Genomic DNA, 19,050 nt, shown 5'->3' with positions numbered 1-19,050 from the left:
CAGGGGTATATTACTACCAAACAGGATAGTTATGATCAACCCCACAGGACCTCAGCTCGTCTTTTAAGTAAAATCTAGTAACTCTCTCCTCCAAGGTTAGGTTAGTTTAACTGTAAACTACCAATATTTTATATTAATGAAATCAACTCGTACAGATGTTCAAAGAGCAGAAATCTATTTTGCAATAAATTCAATTTGCATTTTAAATCAGGAGTAATTAGCATAACTAATTTGTTATTCCTAATCACAGTGTAGGTTTGCCTGTGCAAAGACATGATTTACAATTTTTTGAGTTATAGGAAAACTATTTGTTCTAATTCATATAATTTCCATATACTCAGGTGTGATTTGCATCACCCAGTGATAAATTACCCCTCGTTCCTCAGTAAAACAAAAGGATAGATTTAGATTTATTTAGTGTCTTTCAAACCCCCCGAACAGCCCAAAGCTCTTCACAGCCAATGCACTCCTTCTGAAATGTAATCACTGGGTGGAACTCTCCCATCTGGGACTGTGTCCCGTGGCGGGAATGGGAACGGGGAGTGTTTCCCGTTGCGGAGGCCAACGGGAAGCTAAACCATGGACTGGATTCTCCGTCGACGGGATCCTCCGGTTTCGCCGTCACCGCACTCACGCCCGCGGATTTCCCGACGGTGTGGGAGTGACCACGATGCAAAATCCCATTGGCCAGAAAACGGGTGCAGCGGGACGGTGAATCCCGCCCATCATATCTGTCATAATATACACCAGTATATCATGGTGCAGACACACACACACACTGATGGACACACAGAGGGACCAATCAACACACACAACACCGCAGCCAATCACCAGTGAGAGCGCACTCACTATAACGACTGGGGGCATCAGAGTTCCCGCTCATTCGAGCTGCAGCTTCCTAGTAGGACAGAGCTCACAGCCTGAAACACAGACATTCACCATGTGCTGAGTGCATCAACTGGTTAGGACAAGGCATAGGTCTTTAGTTCAATCTAATATCGTGTTAACCCACAGTGAAAGTATGTTAAATGGTTTCAGACTTAATAAAATAGTGTTGCACTATTTTAAGTGTTGGTGACCTGTATGTGTTCCACGGATCCAGAGCGCCCAGCACAACATGATACCAAGAGTTGAGGGATATTAGAACTTCTTAGACCTACCTGCAAGTGATCTGCCTTCCGCCAGCATACCGTCATCCTGCAACATAGACAACATCTGCCCTCCGCCGCTGCTCCGCATCGCCGGCAACCTAGGGGCCAACTGGAAGATATTCAAACAGCGCTTCCAGCTCTTCCTTGAGGCAACAAACCGGGAGGATGCCTCGGATACCAGGAAGATTGCTCTCCTCCTGTCCACGGCCGGGGACCATGCCATCCACATTTTCAATTCTCTCACCTTTGCGGATGATGAAGATAAAACAAAGTTCAAGACGGTCCTCCTCAAGTTTCACACTCAATGCAGCGTAGAGGTGAATGAAAGTTTTGAGCGCTACGTGTTCCAACAGCATTTGCAGGGTAAGGATGAACCTTTCCAGTCCTTTCTCACTCACCTCCTTGCGCAGTCCTGTAGCTACGGGCCCACCTCCGACTCCATGATATGCACCAGATCGTTTTTGGTGTTCGGTCGGACCCCCTACGACAACAGCTCCTCAAGGTAAAGCAGCTCACCCTAGCGACCGTCATCGAGACCTGCGTGCTACATGAAAATTCCACGAGTCGGTATTCCCACATCCAAGCGGCTGAAACGGCGCGACAAGGTCCCCACGAGGCGGAATGGGTCCAAGCATTCGAGCAACTCCAGGGCCTCAGCCTGGATGAGGGCGGCCATTTCGCGCACTTTTCGCGGACTCCCGCGCTTGTGCGCACCAACCGTGGGGACGGTGGTGTCGACGAACGTACTGCGCCTGCGCGCACCACGTACGACCGCACCACACATGCGCGGTGGCGCAGCGAACGTACTGACGCTAAGACGTGCGGCAACTGTGGCTCCGCCCATTTAAAACGCCAATTCCCTGCCAAATCCTGACAATGCCTGATATGTGGCAAACTTGGTCACTATGCTGCCTTATGCAGAGCAGCTCAGCCTGCCAACTCCTATCGCTTCAGCTAGCCTCGCAGGAATGTCCAGGCCATTCAACCCACGGTCACCGAGTCCGATGCGGACCTACCACACACCATTGACACCGAGGACCAGAAGACGCCGTTTCGAGTCGGTATCGTAACAAAAAACAGGGTGTCCCGAAGCAAAAACACCAGCCGCTGTCGGTATACAGCATCATCCAGACGATGAGTGGTGTGCCACCCTGACGGTCAACTGGTCCCAAATACGATTCCGCCTGGACACTGGTGCCTCCACCAATCTCATTGTGTGCTCTGACCTCCAAAGCCTTCGTGTCAAACCAGCCATCCTTCCATCAGCCTGCCAGCTATTAGGTTATAATGGCAATGCCATTGATGCCAGCGGCTCGTGTCAACTTGAAGTGACGCACAGGTCACGCAAAGCCATCCTTCCTTTTGAAATCGTGGGCTCCTTGAAAGCCTCCCTGCTTGCCGCGCAGGCATGCAAGCTGTTGAACCTAGTTCAGAGAGTTCACTCTCTCTCTCCTGATGACACCTCTGTCTTTCTGGACACCGACTTCAGGGCGCAACTCGACGCCATCATCAACCAGAACCAAAACGTCTTCGAGGGCATGGGCACGCTCCCATATACCTACAAGATCTTATTGAAACAGAATGCCACACCTGTGGTGCACGCACCTCGCAGGGTCCCAGCACCCCTTGAGGGCCGCCTCAAGCAGCAGCTGCAGGACCTCCAGGACCAAGGAGTGATTTCCAGAGTCACGGAACCGACCGACTGGGTCAGTTCCATGTTATGTGTAAAAAAGCCTTCCGGCGAATTGAGAATTTGCATTGATTCCAAGGATCTAAATCGCAATATCATGAGGGAGCACTATCCAATTCCCAAGCGCGAAGAGATCACATGCGAGATTGCTCGCGCCAAGCTCTTCACCAAACTCGACGCCTCAAAAGGATTCTGGCAATCCAGCTCGACAAATCCAGCAGGAAACTTTGCACATTTAATACCCCCTTTGGCAGATATTGTTACAACAGGATGCCGTTTGGGATCGTATCTGCTTCAGAAGTGTTCCATAGGATTACGGAACAAATGATGGAAGGCATTGAAGGTGTTCGCGTCTATGTCGACGACATAATCATTTAGTCCACCACCCCGCAGGCGCATGTCAGTCGCCTCCAGCGCGTATTCAAACGTACACGTGAGCATGGCCTCCGCCTCAACAGGGCCAAATGCTCTTTTGGTCAGACGGAACTCAAGTTCCTCGGGGACCACATCTCCCAGTTGGGTGTGCGGCCGAATGCGGACAAGGTAGCTGCTATCACAGCAATGAAAACGCCAGAGGACAAGAAGGCGTTCCCCGATTTCTGGGCATGGTCAATTTTTTAGGGAAGTAGATCCCTAACCTCGCCTCTCATACCATGGCTCTCAGGAACCTGGTCAGGAAGACGACAGACTTCCAATGGCTCCCTGCCCACGAGCGCGAATGGAGAGAACTCAAAACCAAACTCACCACGGCCCCGGTCTTAGCTTTCTTTGATCCAGCAAAGGAGACCAAAATTTCGACCGATGCCAGTCAATCCGGCATTCGGGCAGTGCTCCTTCAACGTGATGAGGCCTCATCATGGGCCCCCGTTGCATATGCGTCATGCGCCATGACCCCCACGGAACAGCGCTACGCGCAGATAGAAAAGGAGTGCCTGGGCCTTCTGACCGGTGTGGTTAAGTTTCACGATTATGTATACGGACTTCCTCAATTCACCGCTGGTCAATATAATACAGAAAGACTTGAACGACATGACGCCTCGCCTCCAGCGTATTCTTCTCAAGCTCCGACGATATGACTTCCAGCTGGTATACACCCCAGGCAAAGACCTCATCATTGCTGACGCTCTCTCCAGGGCAGTCAACACTCCATGTGACCCAGCGGGATTTGTCTGCCAGGTTGACGCCCATGTGGCACTCGCGGCCTCCAATCTACCTGCCACGGATGAACGCCTCGTCCAAATTCGCCACGAGACGGCGGCTGACCCTTTGCTACAGCGTGTCATGCGCCACCTAACAGACGGGTGGCTCAAAGGTCAATGCCCTCAGTTCTATAATGTCAGAGATGATCTGGCAGTAGTAGACGGGGTTCTTCTGAAACTGGACCGCATTGTCATCCCGCATAGCATGCGCCAGCTCGTCCTGGAACAGCTACACGAGGGCCACCTTGGCCCGTCGGAGGCAGTATACTGGCCCGGCATTAATGAAGACATAGCCAACACAGTGCTCAACTGCCCCCCCTTGTCAGCGCTTCCAGCCGGCCCAACCACGTGAGACCCTGCAGCCCCATGAGTTGGTCACGTCACCATGGACCAAGGTGGGCATCGACCTGTTCCAGGCGTTGGGTAGAGACTATGTCCTGATCGTGGACTACTTTTCAAATTACCCGGAGGTGATACGATTGCACGATATCACATCATCTGCAGTCATTCGTGCCTGTAAGGACACCTTTGCTCGACACGGCATCCCACTCACGGTTATGTCGGACAATGGCCCCTGCTTCGCCAGCCAGGAATGGCCCAACTTTGCCAGGCGATACAATTTTGCCCATGTGACATCCAGTCCCCTGTACCCCCAATCCAATGGCAAAGCGGGGAAGGGAGTACATATAGTCAAAGGGCTCCTCTGCAAGGCTGCGGATGCTGGGTCTGATTTCTACCTCGCCTTGCTGGCCTATCGCTCCGCCCCACTGTCCACTGGCCTGTCGCAAACCCAGTTACTCATGGGTCGTACCCGGAGGACGATGGTGCCGTCCATTCATGTCCCAGACCTCGACCACGTTCCGGTCCTCCGCCGGATGCAGCTGTCTTGTGCACAGCACAAGGCGGCTCATGACTCCCGTGCAGCTGGTCTCCCTGCTCTGGCTCCAGATGATAACGTCCGCGTCCATCTTCCGGATGGTGGCTGGTCTGCAACCGCTGTTGTCCTTCGGCAGGTGGCCCCCCGGTCGTCCCTGGTTCGTCTACCGGATGGCTCCATTCTGCGCCGCAATCGACGCGCCCTTCGTCTCGTTCCACGCTCGCTTCGTGATCCTCCACTGTCGCCTCGCCCTCCTGCTGACCCTGCCACGGACTATGCAGAGATCCCTGTCACGCTGCATCCCCCTGACTCTGATGCAGTCCAGCCCGCTCCTGAACCGGTGGCTCTCGACCCACCCTTGAGGCGGTCAACCAGAATTCGGCGCCCACCTCAGAGACTTAATTTATAAACTCTGCGGACTTATAGACTTTCTGAATTGTTTCGTTCCTTTGTTTGATCGTTTACCTGGTTTGTATATCGTGTTGATCTCGTTATTCTAGATGCATACTGCTTCTCTGCACCAGGCACCTTCCCATGTAAATAGCTTAGTTCTCATGTACATAGTCCTATAAATATGTCTTTCACACCCCACACGTAGTTAGGGACATTCTCACCATACACTATTTATTGCCACACATGTACATTATTTTATCAAAGGGGGATGACATAATAGACACCAGTATATCATTGTGCAGACGCACACACACTGATGGACACACAGAGGGACCAATCAACACACACAACACGGCAGCCAATCACCAGTTAGAGCACACGCACTATAAAGCCAGGGGGCATCAGAGTTCCCGCTCATTCGAGCTGCAGCTTCCTAGTAGGACAGAGCTCACAGCCTGCAGCACAGATCTTCACCATGTGCTGAGTGCATCAACTGGTTAGGACAAGGCATAGGTCTTTAGTTCAATCTAATATCGTGTTAACCCACAGTGAAAGTATGTTAAACAGCTTCTGACTTAATAAAATAGTGTTGCACTATTTTAAGTGTTGGTGGCCTGTTTGTGTTCCACAGATCCAGAGCGCCCAACACAACAATATCTTCCGGCCCCATCCTCATTAATTATGCATCCAGGGGTTTTGCGCTCCAGGTTGGGCTTGATTGCGCACGTCCCTCCATCATACTTGGTTGTCATTTTTAAAAGGCTCCCAACAACATTGACCTGCTGTTGAAGAAAGAAAATGGATCTCTTGAAATAAGAAGATGGCTCTCCCGAGACGTGCTGAGGCTGGAACGTGGGCCTCCAAGATGACAACACAAGCCGGAAGATCCACCTCATAGATGCTGCCCCACCTGCTGCTGTGCTTGTCCAGGTTCCACGGTCGCTGGCAGCCTCCACCCCAACTGCTAGAGCAGCCCCAGGCATTCTTTAAGCTAATCCCGACTTCTGCACGTCATGTTGTTCCAGATGTGCCCCTTTCTGGCTTATTTTTCTGCCGGCGTCGCGGAAAATTGGGCAGGGTTGGGTGGAGGGGGGGCAGCTTCGGATCAGGTCTTCACCTGCATCCCAGCGGGTTTCACGATCCGCCATGGCGGGCACCAGTTGAAGATCACGCAAGAAATTCACGGCAGCTTAAAACCAATTTTTAGGCCTCCTGCGAAATCCTCCTCCCCTGCCTGCCATTGAATCTGCCAGAGGGGGCATGGGAGAAATCCGCCCACTATTTTCTTGTGGTTAATGTGGCAACCAATTTGCGCACAGCAAGCTCCCACAAAGTGAAACTGACCGGCTAACCTATTTTCAGGATTTAGATTGACAGAGACATATTAACCAGGCCAGCAGGCAATCTCCACTCCACAATCTTTGAGATTGTGCCAAGGGATCTTTTACCACCTCTTGAGAAGAAAGATGGTTTTAACGTCTCATCTGAACGGTGGCACCTCCGGCAGTGCAGCACCTCCCTCAGGTACTGCACCAAAATATCATTTGGAAAGATCTATAAAGAAAGCAAGTATTTAGCGTTCAGATGGAAAGTAACCATTTGTAAAGTGGTAAGTGGCACAGTATTTAATGTGCAGTCACCAGGCTTTCATATTCTTCAGTGCAAAAAATAAGGCTGAAGCATTCACCAATCTTCAGTCAGAAGTGTCAAGTGGTGATCCATGTTGGTTTCCTCCGGAGGTCTTCACAGATGCTAGCCTTCAGACAATTTGATTCACTCCACATGATATCAAGAAACGGCTGACTGTTCTGGATACTGCAAAGGCTGTGGGCCCTGACAATATTCTTGAAGACTTGTATGCCCCAGAACTTGCCACACCCCTAGCCAAGCTGTTCTAGCACAGCTACAACACTGGCACCTACACGGCAATGTGGAAAATAGCCCAGGTTAGTCCTGTACATAAGAAACAGGACAAATCCAACCCATTACTTCCCATTAGTCCACTCTCAATCATTAGCAAAGTGATGAAAGGGGTCATCAACAGCTCTATCAAGTGACACTTACTCAGCAATAACCTGCTCATGGATGCTTAGTTTGCATTCCGTCATTGTCACTCAGCTCCTGACCTCATTACAGCTTTGGTTCAAACATGGATCAAAAATATCTAAATGCCATAAGTGAGGTGAGAGTGACTGCCCTCGACATGAAGGCAGCATTTGACCGAGTATGGTGCCAAGGAGTCAATGATAATCAGGGGGGAAACTCTCCGCTGGTTGGAGTCACACCTGGCACAAAGGAATATGGTTGTGGTGGTTTGAGATCAATCGTCTCAGATCCAGGACATCACTGCTGGAGCTCCTAAGGGTAGTGTCCTAGGCCCAACCATCTTCAGCTGCTTCGTGAATGACCTCCTTTCCATCATAAGGGCATAAATGTGGATGTCACTGAATAATGAAGCAGTTCACGTCCAAATGCAGCAAGAGCTGGACAATATCCAGGCTTGGGCTGACTAGTGGCAAGTGATATTTGTTTCAAAATGGTGCCAGGCAATGACCATCTCCAACAAGAGAGGATTTGGGATTCTCCGTTCCGCTGCACCATGGGCGGGATTCTCTGCAAACCGGCGGTGCGGGCCACTCCGGAGCTGAGGAGTGGCGTGAACCACTCCAGCATCGGGCCGCCTCGAAGGCGCGGAATCCTCCGCACCTTCAGGGGCTAGGCCGGCGCCGCAGTGTTTTGCACCGCGCCAGCTGGCGCGGAAGGGCTTGGCGCGATGCCAACCGGCGCCGAAGGGCCTCCACCAGCCGGCGCGAGTTGGCGCTGTTGCTCTTATTAACCTTAGTTTATTACCTCTAATTCTGTCACCTTTGCTCACGAGTCGCCAGGTATCTTTCTGATACCGCCACGTGGTTCAAGCTCAAGTTATGATTAATAATGCAACACACCGCTTAGTAAGAGTTAAATCAACGGTCATTTATTATATACAGCAATTAATACTGAACAATAATGCTACTTCTAGACTAATACCTATAACTAACAGGCCAATACTTAACTTTTGGGGATGGCACACCAGGTCAGGGAAACGAATGGTTCATCAAATTGGGTCTGGCCTGCGGGATTCAAAAGGCTGATACAGGTCGATGGCTAGGAGTCTCTATCGGGTAGCGATTGCTGGAGTCAAACTTACAGTTTCTGGTCGATGTTCTTGCGAAGGTTGCGAGCAGGAAGAGAAGGGTCGATCTGAACTTGGCCCCTTACTCTTATAGTTAGCTAGAGTCTTCCTGCCTCTCGGGGCGGACCTTGACCCTGGTTCCAAGTAATTAGACTTGGTCCCAATCACTCGGTTCAATATACTCCAATAATGGGGCATTCCTTGATCAGGGGGTGGTTGCCCACCTTTCTTTGTGTTAGCCTCTCTCGGTGCCGAGAGGTCTGGAGTAGCTTTACAAATGTTAATGTATAGCAATTGTTCCCGGGGATGGCTGTTCACTATGCAGATGGCTGGATTGTTGTGATGTTAATGGCTGTATGATTTGATCAGTCTGGCTTCCCCCAGAGGCGAATACACTGTTTTACCTGCAGCCGTCCGTTTGAGTCCTGTTGGCTGATTTTCCCATCAGACTCTGCCGTTCGCCATTTTGGATCGGGGTTTGATCAATTTAATCGTGAAGCAGCCATTTTACGTGGCTACAGCGCATGAAAAATGCACGGGAGTGCCAGCATGTGCTGGTGTCACCCCAACGCATGCGCAGGGGGGTTCCTCTCCGCACCGGCCATAGCGGAGGTTGACAGCAGCCGGTGCGGAGGGATAGAGTGCCCCCACGGCACAGGCCCGCCCGTGGATCGGTGGGACCCGATCGCGAGCCAGGCCACCGTGGGGTCACCCCCCAGGGCCAGAACCCCACGCACCCCCCCCCCCCCCCCCCCCCGAGGACTCTGCAGGCCGCCCATGGAGCCAGGTCCCGCCGGTAAGGACCTGTTGTGATTTACGCCGGCGGGACCCGCCCAAAACGGGCGGCCCATCGCGGGCTGGAAAATCGCCGGGGGCGGGGGTCGCTGTCAGCAGCCGGCGACTGGCGCAACGTGAATCCCGCCCCCGCCGGCTGCCGAATTCTCCGGCGATTCTCCGACCTGACGGGGGGCCGTAGAATCACGCTCCTGTTTTCTGGTGCGGCGCACCCAAACCGGCAGCGGGATTCTCCGTCCCGGCAGCCGGCCAATGGGGTTTCCCATTGTGGGCACCCCAACGCCATCGGGAAATACGCGGGCCTGAGTGTGCTACCGGTGAACGGAGGATCCCACTGACAGAGAATCCAGCCCCAGATCTAACCATCACTCCTTGACATTCAACGGCATTACCAGAGTTGAATCCCTCACAATCAACATCCTGGGTGTTGCCATTGATCAGAAACTTAACTGGACGAGCCACATTAATACTGTGGCTACCAGAGCAGGTCAAGGGCTGGCATCCTGTGGTGAGTAACTCACCTCCTGACTCCCCCAAAGCCTGTCCATCATCTACAACACACTGGTTAGGAGTGTAGTGGAATACTCTCCACTTGTCTGCTTGAGCTGCAACAGCACTCAAGCTCGACACCATCCAAACCTGCTTGATTGCTCCTCCTTCCACAAACATTCACTCCCTCCACTACTGACGAACAGTGTGCACAAGATGCACTGCAGGAACTCACCAAGGTTACTTCCGTAGCACCTTCCAAATCCACGACGACTATCTTCTAGAAGAACAAAAACAGAAGATACCAGAAACACCGCCACCTAAATTGTATTTAGCTACCAGTGAATTCATGGGTTGCTACAGTCAGTATTTGGTGGGGAGTGCTGTGATGAATGTACGGATTCATAGTCTTTATAACACCGGGACAACTGGTGTTACTATTACAAGAGACTTTAGCTTAAGAAAAAAAAGTTACACACCATCCTGACTTGGATATATATCACTGTTCCTTCAGTGTCACTGGCTGGCTCAAAATCCTCGGATTCACTCCCGAAAGTACAGTAGGTGTACCTACCCCTCAGGGACTGCAGCGGTTCAAGAAGGCAGCTCACCATCACCTTCTGAAGGGCAACCAGGGATGGGCAATAAACGTTGGTGTAGCCAGCGACGCCCATATCCCGCAAGTGATTACAATCTTTTTTTTACCATTAAATCCAGTTTCGCTCAGTTATCTGGACAGCTGGTCCGTGATGTGGTACGATGCCAACAGAGTGTGTTCAATTCCCGTACCGGCTGAGGTTATTCACTTTCTCAGCCGACCCCGCTAAATGTGGTTCAGTGGGCAGTGTACCTGTGCCCAAACCTTTCATTGAAAAGTATCAGCAAACAGCAGCAATGATATTATTCTGGAATCTGCCTCTTCTCTTTCTTTGGCAGCTTAATGATTTCTCCTCCCCTTACCCCCCACCCCCCCCCCCCCCACCTCCCTTCCCAGATTTCGCCCCCTTTTCCCTGAGAAATCTCCCCATCATTGCCCCATTGTGCCTGCTGCGAGTTTCCTACCCCCATCACTTCCCAAGTTTGTACAAGAAGCACACTGGCTTTCATTGATGGTGCAGGCGGCTTATTTGCTGGTGGATGCAGTTTGCAGCTCCAACCCCCTCACATTGCCCTCAGAATGCACCGTCTGGGTTCAAAAGTCTGTGTCACCACTTCAACAGGAGATGGTTTTTGTGGGCAGCACGGTAGCACAGTGGTTAGCATTATGGCTTCACAGCTCCAGGGTCCCAGGTTCGATTCCCGGCTTGGGTCACTGTCTGTGCGGAGTCTGCACGTTCTCCCCGTGTCTGCGTGGGTTTCCTCCGGATGCTCCGGTTTCCTCCCACAGTCCAAAGATGTGCAGGTTAGGTGGATTGGCCATGTTAAATTGCCCTTAGGTTAGATGGGGTTACTGGGTTACAGGGATAGGGTAGAGGTGTGGGCTTAAGTAGGGTGCTCTTTCCAAGAGCCGGTGCAGACTCGATGGGCCGAATGGCCTCCTTCTGCACTTTAAATTCTATGATATCTATGAAATTCAAGGAGCAGGAACACTCACTTTGAGCTCAAGTGACTTCTTGATATTGTTCATAATAAATCTACATCTAGCCACTAGGAAGAGGCCAATTGACATTTAAATAAATATACAGTAAATCTCCCTTCGCATTGCTCGTGTTAAGTCAGTTAACATGAGGACAGTGGGAAGCTGAGTGTTCTGCTCTGACACTCGGGCGAAGCTGTGTCGAAGAAAGTTGTATCTGAAAATCTCAGATACTTCGACCAGTATTTAAATCAAAGTTTTACTCCAATGTCTTTAATGGTGAGGAGGACAAGTATAAAATCAAACCAACTTTATTTAACAATAATAGTCACCCTTAAATTAAAGCAATAACATTTACTCAAGATCTCCACGATTCGTTGTACTACCCATAAATTTGACTTCGGTTGAGCCGTGGGTCCGATCCTCTGAGTCTCTCATGCCCATCGTTGTGAAGGTGGGTCTCACGCTACTTCCTTCCATCTCTGGTCAGATGTCTCGATTGCCTCTGCATGGAATCTTCGCTGCTGATGTGCCTCGCGTGCCTGTTTGTATCCCCTCCCCTTCGCGCCCTTTCGCTATTTCCTCTGGCTTTCTGCCAATGAGGCCTCGGGAGGCGGCCTCAGCACCCAATGGTCCGGCTGATGATTGTTTGGCAGGGCACCTGAGGCCGCCCCAGGTGACCATCTCTGGTGGTGTAGTCTGCACATAACCTGTTCCCATGGCAGAAACTCTGGGTGTCCGAGAGTCTGGCTCGATCTGGGCTACTGACAATAGACCGCTGCATATCAATAGGGTGCGATGATCTCCCGGTGGGTGATTGATGGGTGTGTTCCAGACATGTTTCTGGCCGTTGGTCTGTGGGTTGTGTATTCTGTCTTTAAAGTCCGAATTCCCATCAGCATGCCTGAGGTTTGGACTGTCGTTTAATTTAAAATGTTCAATTCCTTAATTTGGGATATCCAATTTCCTGGGGCTCAAAGCTAGGCCCTGTCCGGGGTGGGGAGGGGAAGGGAGGGGCGATTTTGAGCCCGCGTTAGCCATCAGCATAAATGGCAACGTGAGCCCCATGTCCCGTGAGTGTCAGAAAACAAGATCTTGCCGGGAAGATCTGGGGCGGGATTCTCCCGCAATTGGCGAAATGGCCCGACGCCAAGAACGGCGCGAACCACTCCGGCATCGGGCCAACCGGAAGTTGCGGAAGTCTCCGCACTTCCGGGGGCTAGGCCGGCGCCGGAGTGGTCGGCGTTGCGCCAACCGGTGCCGAAGGGGCGGCGCCTGTTGGCGCATGCGCAGAACCCGCCGGCGTGGTTCCGTGCACACGCAGACCGGCCGGCGTGTTCCAACGCATGTGCAGGGGGTTTCCTCTCCGCGCCGGCCATGGCGGAGCCCTACAGAGGCCGGCGCGGAAGGAAGGAGTGCCCCCACGGCACAGGCACGCCCGCAGATCGGTGGGCCCTGGTAGCGGGCCAGGCCACCATTGCCCCCCCCCAGGGCTGGATCCCCCTGCGCCCCCCCCCCCCCCGCCCCCCCCCCCCCCCCCCCCCCCCCCAAGGACTGCAGTAGCCGGCCTACCAGCCAGGTCCCACCGTGATGGACCATGTCCATTTCACACCGGCGGGACTGGCCAGGAACCGACGGCCGCTCGGCCCATGGAGGCCCGGGGAATTGCCGGGGGAGGGGGGTTGCTGCCAACGGCCCCCGACCGGCGCGGCGGGATCCCCGCCCCCGCCGGAGAATACGGCAGCCGGCGTCGGAGCGGGATTCACGCCGTCCCCCCCGGGGATTCCCCGATCCGGCGGGGGATCGGAGAATCCCGCCCCTGGTTTTCCGATTTTCCCCGCTCCTTTCTGCTATGTAACGAGTTTCCTGTCTAGAAGGGGCGGGAACCTCATTTCAATAGATTTTGATAAATTTAAATATAATTAAAGGGCTTCCTCGCAATATAATCTCACCCCCCTCACTAAATATTCATTACAACAGATTTTTACAAATCTGAAACAGTCGAAGGGAACCCGCCGGTGGGGGGGGGGGGGGCAAAGGTAAGTATAGCTTTTGGGGGACAGGCATATGCCTGGGCCATGTCCTGGCACTGCCCACTGGCACCCTGGCAGTTTCAACTTGACTGTGCCAACCCAACAGTGCCAACCTCTGGGGTGCCTCATTGAGGGGGGGGAGGTGAAATTCCCCTCATATGTGTGTGATGGGGTGGGCAGGGAGGGCATCCTGATGCTTATGGGGGAGGGGGAAGGGTGGTCACCTGTGTGGTGGAGGGGGTCGCTCTGATGACTGTGTTGGGTCAGGGGGGAGTCTCCCATATAACTGTGTGTTGGGGGTGGGGGGGGCGTCCTGATGCTTGTGAGGGGGGCGGGCGTTGCCTGATGCTTATCAGAGGTTCCCCCGTGGCAGGGGCGGTGGTGGGGGGGGGAGGCAGGGGGAAGTTTACTTCAGATGCAGAATGGGGGCTGCCCTTTAAAGATGGCGGCCCGATCTCTGTGGAGCCAGAGTCCCTGGGAATCTGGAGAGGAAAAGATGGCTGTGCAGCTGCACATCGGTTTTCACACTGAAACAAATATCAGAAGATTCCGCCCAGGGTCACAGAGAGCTTGGGAGGCAACAAGACTGGGAAAAGACATTTTAAAAGCGGGTAATGGGAGTGTGATAGATGCACAGCTGTGGATACAAGACAGGAAGGGGAGCTTTGGTAAAGGCAGGCAGGTTGAAATTCGAGGAGGTGGGGAGTGTAGTTGTACTAAATATTATTTTGTGGGATGCAGGCTGTGGTGAATGTATTATACCAATAATCCACCACTGTATCAGTACCATGCTCTGCCTTTGTATTTGCATCTATGCTATGCTGTTGCCCTTGTGGGTTCCACCTATGGGCATCATCCATAGGGGAACATGTTGGGACACGTATGGGCTCCGCCCATGGCTCCTCCCTTTGAGGGGAGGTATAAAGAGCAGTCGAGCTGTAGGCGGTGCACAGTATTGTGTCAGTCGCAGGCAGGCACTGTTCTAAGTTGATTAAAGCCACGGTTTACTTTTACTCTTGTCTCGAGTGAATTGATGGTCGCATCACAGGCATTGCTGGCAAGAGTGACATTTATTGTCCTTCACTCCATATGTTCTTGAGAAAATGGCGATGAACAATCTTGAGCCACTGCAGTTCCAGTGATGAAGGTGCTCCCATAGTGCTGTGAGATAGAAAGTCCCGGTATTTTATGCTGGAGACAATGAAGAAATGACGAGAAATACCCAACACGTTCCAAGGTCTGCTGAAGAGGATCAGGATTTGTTGTGGGGTTGCAGGTTGGGACTAGGAAACACGGCAGCAGCACCAAATTTAATCCGGGGCTGCAATTGAACACATTTAACATCGAAGGCCAGGAGTCCAGCCTAAAGCAGAATTCAGGAAAATCAGAACATCAGTTTTGAAAAATGGTGCAAGCAGTGAAAGAATAGAGTCAACAGGGAAGAGCCGGCTGAATTGGAAGTCTAGAGCGATGCAAAGTCACAGAAGCAGTTATTAAAATGTAATGGCAGCAGAAAAGAAGATGGAATGTCGAAGGAAGGTGGGAGATCTGGCTGGAGATCATTGGAATAGTCCAGTCTGGAGATAACAGAAGTGTGCATGAGAGTTCAAGCAGCAGATGTGCTGGCAAGTAATGTTTGGGAGATATCCCATTCACCTTCTGTGATTGTATGGCCCATTTTAGCAATGTTTCAATTTTATCATTCTCTGCCATGCTTCCCCACCATGGCCATTCCCCTGCCTGTAGGGCGGCATGGTGGTTAGCACTGCTGCCTCACAGCACCAGGGTGACTGTGTGGAGTCTGCACGTTCTCCCCATGTCTGCGTGGTGCTCCGGTTTCCTCCCACATTCCAGAGATGCGCAGGTTAAGTGGATTGGCCACGCTAAATTGCCCCTTAGTGTCCAAATATCTGCAAGTTAGGTGGGGTTACAGGGATAGGGTGGGGGATTGAGCCTAGGTAGGATGCTCTTTCCGAGAGTGGGTGCAGACTCAATGGGCCAAATGGCCTCCTTCTGCATTGTAGGGATTCTATGGATATCTCTAACTTCACCCACCAAGATCTCTCTAATCCTCCAATTCTGGCCTTTTGTCCATTCCTGATTTTCATCGCGACAACATTGGTAGATGTGCCTTTAGCTACCTGGGTCCTCAGCTCAGGAAGGGGTGGCACAGTGGTTAGCACTGCTGCCTCACAGCGCCTTGGACACAGGTTCAATTCCGGACTCAGGTGACTGTGTGGAGTTTGCACATTCTCCCCGTGTCTGCGTGGATTTCCTCCGGGTTCTCTGGTTTCCTCCCACATTCCATAGATTTGCAGGTTAAGTGGATTGGCCACGCTAAATTGCCCCTTGGTGTCCAAAGATGTGCAGGGTAGGTGGGGTTACAGGGATAAGATAGGGGGTAGTGAGCCTAAGTCGGGCGCTCTTTCTCGATGGGCCGAATGGCCTCCTTCTGCACTGTCGAGATTCTGTGGAATTCACTCCCTAAACCTTTCTGTCTTCCTATCCCTCCTTCAAGATGCTCCTTAACATCCACCTTCTGTCATCTGCCCCAATAATGTCTGCCGTGTCTGGTTATCATGCATTATTTAACAGCGCTCCTGTAATGTCTGTTTGCCTATTCTGAAGGCACTGTGTTGTTCATCAGGACTATCTCGCACTTGCACAAACGTACATGGCTACTTATTAATTATTCTGAAATATTCTGAGATGGTGCAACAAATAACGATGTCCAACTAGATGTCAACCCTTTTATTCATCCAGAAGTATTCAAATTCTGAATTATGTCCAGACCAGTAAACATTCCTCTTCTCGTGTAAAAATATTGAGAGTATAGGTTGATTGAGGCCCGTTTGCAGCAAACACGTAATCCTGGTCCCACTGGGTGGTCCTTGGAAAAGTTCTCCTCCCTTCCATTTGACCCTTGATAAACTACTGTAAATAAATGGCTTGTTGTTCCTTCCTGCTCTGAAAGGAGAAAGGACAAACCTTTTTATCATCTCGTACTTTTGAAATTGTTTAATATTCCCTGCGCTCAACAGCCAATGGTCAGGCAGAGGACTAGAGTCTTGTTTATTTTCTCCTTAAAATGATCAAGTCCAAGTCCAAGTTGTTCCAGGCTCAGCCAAACTTGTGGAGTTGGTTAAGGGGAACTCACCACAACACCGCATGCTGTTTTATTTCCAATTCACTTCAGCTTGAAGCCATAATTCACACCAGGACCATACCCACACCACTTGCCACATGATCCTGTGTCCCTTCGCATGTACATCTTGGGAGGGATTCTCCCGCAATCGACGGGGTGGCCTGACGCCGGTGCCATAAACGGCGCGAACCACTCCGGCGTCGGGCCACCCAGAAGTTACGGTATCCCCTGCACTTCCGGGGGTTAGGCCGGCGCCGGAGGGGTTGGCGCCGCGCCAACCGGCGCCGAAGGGCTGCCGTGATCCCGCGCATGCGCAGAACCGCCGCCGTGATCCCGCGCATGCGCAGGGCGGTTCTTCTCCGTGCCGGCCATGGCGGAGCCCTACAGAGGGAAAGAGTGACCCCACGGCACAGCCGCGCCTGCAGATCGGCCGGCCCCGGTCGCGGGCCTGGCCACCGTGTGTGCCCCCCGGGGCCGGATCTCCCCCCTCCCCCGAGGACCCCGCTAGACGGCCGACAAGCCAGGTCCCGCCGTGATGGACCATGTCCATTTCAGGCCGGCGGGACTGTCCGAAAGAATTGCTGGAGGGGCTGCTGCCAACAGCCCCCGACCGGCGTGCCATAAACCCCGCCCCTACCCACAAATCGGCGCCGGACAATACGGAGCGGGGGTGCGGGATTCACGTCGCCCCCCCGGGGATTCTCCGACCCGGCGGGGGGGTCGGAGAATCCCGCCCCTTGTGTTCCTGAACAGCACAAAGTAAGGTAGATGTTGACTTTCTGTAACAGTGTGGAGCATTCGACAGCAAGTTAGCAGCCCATTTCACATCCTTCCCCATTTTTACTGCTATTATCGTCAACAGAAGTGAAGATCATGATGGGGAGATGCCAGCATTGGACTGGGTGGGCGCAGTCAGAAGTCTTACAATCACTCACCTGATGAAGGAGCTGAGCTCCGAAAGCTAGTGATTCCAAACAAACCTGTTGGACTTTAACCTGGTGTTGTAAGACTTCTTAAAGTGAAGATCGGAAGATGTTAAGAGATCCGCTGACTCACTGGGCGCAAATTTCCCGTTTTGGCACGGAATGCTGGCTAAGGCGAGGATAGTGGTGTGCGGCTGGCCGGCAGCAAATCCGCGTTCAGCCGCTGTAAGAGAAAACGGAGGCTTCTCTCACACTGCCAGGCTGCAGGAGCAGGGCAGGGAAAAGCAAACAACATCGGCAGTTTGGGGATCCATTTTTAAAAGACGCCCCGATCTCAGATAAAAGACAAACGGTTGGGAAGACCTTCAATAATATTATAATGTATTTAAATTGGGTTCCCGTTCGTTGGGGCCCGTTGCTTTCTGCAGGTTTACTTTCAAGAAGTCAGCTCCTGCCTCCGAGGCTGTAATAGTGGGTATGGGTGTGTCCAGGGCTGTTAGGGCGGGTGGCACTGATGTGCTCAGCCGAGCGTTACACACAGTTCTGCACATAGCAGGTCCACCTACTCTCCAAGGCAACCTCCCCTCACTCCCCGAGGAGACTCCCCTTACTCCCCGAGGAGACTCCCCTCACTCCCCGAGGCAGCCTCCCCTCACTCCCCGAGGAGACTCCCCTCACTCCCCGAGACAGCCTCCTCTCACTCCCCGAGGAGACTCCCCTCACTCCCCCAGGCAGCCTCCTCTCACTCCCCCGAGGCAGCCTCCCCTCACTCCCCGAGGCAGCCTCCTCTCACTCCCCCAGGCAGCCTCCTCTCACTCCCCGAGGCAGCCTCCTCTCACTCCCCCAGGCAGCCTCCTCTCGTACCCCGAGGAAACTCCCCTCACTCCCCCAGGCAGCCTCCTCTCACTCCCGAAGGTGCCTCCTCTCACTGCCCGAGGAGACTCCCTGAGGCAGCCTCCTCTCACTCCCCGAGGCAGCCTACTCTCACTCCTCGAGGCAGCCTCCTCTCACTCCCCCAGGCAGCCTCCTCTCACTCCTCGAGGCAGCCTCCTCTCATTCCCCCGAGGCAGCCTCCTCTCACTCCCCCAGGCAGCCTCCTCTCACTCCCCCAGGCAGCCTCCTCTCACTCCCCCAGGCAGCCTCCTCTCACTCCTTGAGGCAGCCTTCTCTCATTCCCCCGAGGCAGCCTCCTCTCACTCCCCCAGGCAGCCTCCTCTCACGCCTCGAGGCAGCCTCCCCTCACTCCCCTAGGCAGCCTCCTCTCACTCCCCCGAGGCAGCCTCCTCTCACTCCCGAAGGTGCCTCCTCTCACTCCCCTAGGCAGCCTCCTCTCACTCCCCGAGGCAGCCTCCCCTCACTCCCCTAGGCAGCCTCCTCTCACTCCCCCAGGCAGCCTCCTCTCGCACCCTGAGGAAACTCCCCTCACTCCCCCAGGCAGCCTCCTCTCACTCCCGAAGGTGCCTCCTCTCACTCCCCGAGGAGACTGCACTCACTCCTCGAGGCAGCCTCCTCTCACTCCCTGAGGCAGCCTCCTCTCATTCACCCAGTAGGCTTTTCTCTTCTCACGTGATTCAGTACTCTGCTTGTATAGTCTGATCAGGCTGCAC

General features: G+C 53.0%; 1 protein-coding gene across 5 annotated transcripts in view; it reads left to right on the top strand.

Moving 5' to 3' along the window:
* The window catches only part of aff2 (AF4/FMR2 family, member 2), a 658,399-nt gene that overhangs the window by 393,540 nt on the left and 245,809 nt on the right, over positions 1–19,050 (top strand). The gene's annotated exons all lie outside the window — the stretch shown is intronic.

The sequence above is a fragment of the Scyliorhinus torazame genome, chromosome 5 (assembly GCF_047496885.1).
Source record: "Scyliorhinus torazame isolate Kashiwa2021f chromosome 5, sScyTor2.1, whole genome shotgun sequence".
Lineage (NCBI taxonomy): Eukaryota > Metazoa > Chordata > Chondrichthyes > Carcharhiniformes > Scyliorhinidae > Scyliorhinus > Scyliorhinus torazame.
Note: the sequence above shows the minus strand (reverse complement) of the source record. Positions and strands in the feature narration are given on the sequence as shown.